The following is a 5,220-nucleotide window of genomic DNA, read 5'->3' on the forward strand; positions in this document are numbered from 1 at the left end:
AAAACGTAGCATCACAACTAACAAGGCATTCATTCCTGTATTAAAGACGTGAACTAGTATAGTAAAAGTGATACTAGTGTTGCACATTGGTATCACTTGCCAAGCTGGCCACTACAGTCATGGCTTCCATATTGGTGGCACTTTTACAACTATCCAACAATTTTCACCTCTGCAACTAGTCATGACTCCATAGTGTCACGTCTACAAGCATGATTATTAGGCTACAACACAACATGGTTGTCTGTTTGCCTATTTTGGTCTATCTGACCATCCCCGAGGAAAAAAATCTTCTTTTTTTTCTAAAATCAGGCGAAAATTAATACGCGCGCTGATGTCATCCATAAAATTTATTTGCTGTGGCCTAAAGACAGACAAGGACACAGATGATTGATTTATTTAAAAATTACCACATACAAAGGGCAATTGGCAAACAAGTAGCCCCATAGTCTTTTGAGGCTGTTAAAAATGTCGGTTGCTATCCACTGTGGATATTGGTAGGTGGACCAAAAACCTATCCACTACCACCTTTAACCTCCCCAACCGAAGTCAGGTATCCATTAATGCATGAACGAAGTGATGAAAATCGTGTCTTTCCCCCAAACAACAAGATTGGTGGCAAGACAGGAATTCCAACCCAGGACCAATCATTTTTCTTTCGCCCAATAAGGATCCAATATCTAGCAAATGGTTCTAACAAATAATCACCAACCCAAAATGACTCTAAACCAATACTCACTTAATCATAACAATGCACGCGCAATCATTCCATTAAGTTTGTAATGTATACTATTTCTTACCTTTAAACAATAGATCATATTATTTTTATAAACAATACCTAAAACAGTACTATTACTTCTACTAACAATAGCAGAACAAATACACGTTTTGCTTTCCATTTGTAACTTACATATGAAACTTACATATCTGTCACAACCTTACCTTTTTTCACAGTACATTATCCAAAGACTTCCAAAGTTTCAACGGAGTCACCCTGTATGTTATACACCCCAGGGTATACATCTCCGTCATTACTTCACTTGTCTCATTACACAAACCGTCTGCTGGCATGTAACAAATAAGCTCCAAACAAACTCCCCTTTTTCAGGCGTAAAGTCAACATCCACTCCTCTAGAACAACGAATATGTAGATAGTACGGTTTAGATAAAACAAAAGATAAACATCATTTGTAGCAGAATGTAGTTTGTACCAGAAAGAGAGGGCTGAACTGTATACACCCATGTTTCCTTACCAAGCAATACAAAAAAATTATATTCCTTATGAATGAACAAAAGACAAACCTTTACTTATAAAGCATATCTGTTCCTGCCTCTTTAGTACCACAAAGACGGGAGAAGAATTCGAATTTACTTAGTTGAATACGATTCTTGCAATTGTGCTGGTTGACATAGTATTTTTGTTGCGACCTGTACTTAACCCAGTGGGTGTTCATATGATTCATTCATTAACCCGTGTTATATATTGCGAATCGGCGCTCCACTATGATAAATGTGTGTGCTTTAGAAGAGGCTGTTGCAAACAAGAACCACGTTCTAGAGACAACATAGTTACTTAACAACAACTTAACGCCGTGGGGCTCTTTTAGGAATTTTTCGTAGCAGCTGATGAATACCACTTCCTTGGATCTCCTGTAGCGGGCCTATATTGTTCTTTTCTGATTTTTTAGGAACACCCCAAGAAACAGATCATGTGTGTTCATAAAAGTCCGACATGGCAGCTGTACGTTTTATATTCTTTCGGAGCGAGCGCGGATGTTTTTGAATTATTTTGTTTACCACGTACAAAAAGTTGCTATATCTGGAACTTCTTATGAAACGTTTCCCTGTGGCTTCCCGGTAATTTCTCTAGCAATGCTTTCATGTCTATAGGTTTAGGTTGTACGTTTTCGTTGAATAAAATCTTCAGAAATTCATTCAATTAAGTATGTACCTGTAGTCTGTCGTCCACAAATTCTTGGCAAGGACGCCCAATGAAGGCCGAATAGCTTAAACCTGTTTACTGTGGAGTCAGGTGTAGAAAACAGACCAAGACAAAGGTTCTTGGCATTTTTTTAATCATGCACCGGCATTTTTCATTAATACCAAGGACGCCAAGTGAAGGCTGAACAGCATAAACATGTGCACTGTGTAGTCACATGTGGTAAACAGACCAAAGGGGGGGGGGGTGAGGGGGGTGGTGAACCAGACCTGCACCTGACAATTAAAACGTATCTGTAAGTAAATCCGTTATTTCATTTTAAGTCAACAGACCGGTGAATGGCAAGATTGGTATGTTTCACACTGTCTCCACCCCACCCCCCAGCTAGAACTATAAGACTTCAGAACTCTTTCTTGCATACAGCCATCAAGTTGTACAATAAGACTATAGACACTTAGCTTATAATGATGGGGGGGATGATGGTACTCAATGTTAGGGTTGTATACTATTTTATGTAATTTTATATTGTTCTTACGTATATATGCGGACGGAGAAGGCTATATGTTTGTTGTACATTCCAACGCCATTCAGGCTACAAATATGTGTACGCTTGTTATGTTGTGAATCAATAAAGGAAAGGAATAGCATTGTGCAGCGAGTCAAGAAACAAAGATAGATAACATCAGAATGTCATTCTGGTAAGGACGTGTTTTGTTTACTAAACTGTCACTAGCGCTGACTCGATCATATCTGCTAAACTATGTCATTAGGAAATAGTTGGCGGCAACGTTTATTTTGGTGCCAGCGCTGTACATGCCAATCATGTCTGATAAGATTAACGTCTGTCCGAACTTCTGCCGTTAACAAAAAACACAACGGCATCAAAATCATTAGGCGTTGAAAAATACGTGTATCAATATAACAGCTCAAAAGTAAATAAAACGTTTATACTTGTTTATGATATGTTTTTTGTGCGTAAATAACAGGTTCTTGTGGCATTTTGGTGCCATCTCCTTCTGAATAGTCTGAATATCACTATTTAACATCTTCCTACTTGGCTCGGCACGTTGACTTGGCTTCAAACCTGACGCTCTTCCGTCCATAGGCTTCCACCCAATCTGCAAGAACCTCACACGACCGACAGACATCGGTGACAAATGGGAGGGCAGGTTTCTCGAAACGATTTCGAGTGGTTGTACACAGAAGAGCCCCACGCTACAAGAAGAAAGGATATCATGGGTAAGTTTAGAATGTGAAAAAAAAGTATGACATGCTGTGCGAGAGTATTGGAGTTAGGTAACAAATCGAAGTGGACGGGTATAAAGTAATGCACTACTTAATACCCGAACTACTATTGGGTCCGGGGGTCGCGCATAAATATTAGTGTTATGAGACCTTCAAGACCAACGTGCATTGCTATAGTGAGACGGAAGACGTTATGGAAATTCAAAACAACTAATAGTTTTTTTTTTCTGTTACAGCCAAGCACCCAGAGATAAAGGAGCTGTTCGGCCATGATCCTACCATTATGTAAACAAGGTGGTCTTCATGATCGCTCTACAGCTGATAGCCTGCTACTTCGTTCAGGTGAGTTTTTATTCATTGAGAACCACATTCATTGCTAACCTAGCAAAGGGTCAACAAAAACCATAGCAAGTCTTGGACAGTTCTTTAAACATGCTAAAGAGTCTTGAAAAAAGTCATATCTCTGTCTGTCTGTCTTTCTGTCTGTCTCTACAAACATGTATATAAATGTAGAATAATCAATGAATAAAATTGCACATTTTGGAAAGTATTAAAGTGCTATACAATTAACATACGGACATCCTGGTTTTCTTCTCAACATAAAAAATCATGCAGCTTATAATTTCTTACCAACTTCATTTTCATAACAGGATGTATCCTTGCCTATATTAATCCTTTTGGCGTACTGCTTCGGTGGCGTCATCAACGCCTCCATGATGACGGCTATCCACGAGATTTCACACGACCTGGCCTTCGGTCACTCCCGTCCGCTTCACAACCGCATCCTGGGCGTTGTGGGAAACGTCATCATTGCCATACCCGTTTCCATCACCTTCAAGAAGTATCATCTAGAGCATCACAAGTACCAGGTAAGACTTGCACTTTCTTTCCATTCAAAAGGATTAATGATATTATGTCTCGGTTCCGTTCTATTTGTTTTGGGTACAATTTTTTTCAAAAAAGATAAAGTTAATTCACGTTATGTAGGCTACTCGTCCAATTTAAAAAAGTTTGAAGATCGAGCGATAGCTTCTTGTTGAAGAATCCAGGGTGCGAGGTTTTCGCTCGACATTTAGAGTAAGGTGATGCTGTATGTAGGGGAAGTTGGAACTCATCAGCCAAACAAGACCACATTTCGATGACTGAAAGCACTATTTTCTTGGCATGAAAGAATTCTAAATCTGATTTTGGGGGACATATGGATGACGTCATCAGGTTTTATTGCCCCTAAGTGCAGAGACCAGCTTCAGACAGGAAGACTTGGAGAGCGATGACGGCCAGCCTCAGCGAAGTCTGATATGCGGCGAGGATGAGTGAGACAGAGAATATTTCTTCTATGAAGAAATACAGCACTTTGGTACATACTACTGCAATGGAACTATGTATATATCTGTAGTTAAGTGATCTATCAATATTCGTTACGACTCCATTCTGTCATTCTTTATTTCATTAATGAGAAAAGATTGTAAGGTCAAAATACCAATTTAGCCGAGTGAAATACCCTAACAATTTGGTGGAGTTTACAAGTGACCGTCGAAAATTGCTGTCTATGAATTCCTGAAATCAAACATGTGGTCTCTCGGTAACTTGTGGGCTCACATTCATGGTTTTCCAGGGTAATGAAAAGGTGGATGTGAGCCTGCCATTAAAGATGGATGGGATTCTCTTCCGCACCAGCTTCACCAAGTTCATCTGGCTCTTCCTGCAGCCCTTCTTCAATGGCCTCCGCCCACTCTTCCTGCGACCAAAGCCTGTCACCAGGCTAGAGATCATCAACACCGCTGTCCAAATCACCTTTGATGTGGCCATTTGGTACCTCTTCGGAGTGAAAATGAGTACAATATCTTAAAGAAAATGCCAAATGCCAAGAACCCGTCACGTCCATGACAAGCGATACATTGAAAAACTGAAAGATCTTGCATAGTTTGTATTTCATTTTTGTACAACGTTCTCCAAGCTACCTACAACCGGAAATCGTGAAAATCAGTTGTTCCTTTCTTGAGTTATCACATAAATGCCCCTGCTATCCCAAAATCTAG

The 5,220-nt window shown here is 39.8% G+C and overlaps 1 pseudogene; it reads left to right on the plus strand.

Moving 5' to 3' along the window:
* The first annotated feature begins 3,093 nt into the window (after positions 1–3,093).
* LOC118413792 lies at positions 3,094–5,030 on the plus strand (annotated as a pseudogene).
* Positions 5,031–5,220: the final 190 nt, after the last annotated feature.

The sequence above is a fragment of the Branchiostoma floridae genome, chromosome 4 (assembly GCF_000003815.2).
Source record: "Branchiostoma floridae strain S238N-H82 chromosome 4, Bfl_VNyyK, whole genome shotgun sequence".
Taxonomy (NCBI): Eukaryota; Metazoa; Chordata; class Leptocardii; order Amphioxiformes; family Branchiostomatidae; genus Branchiostoma; species Branchiostoma floridae.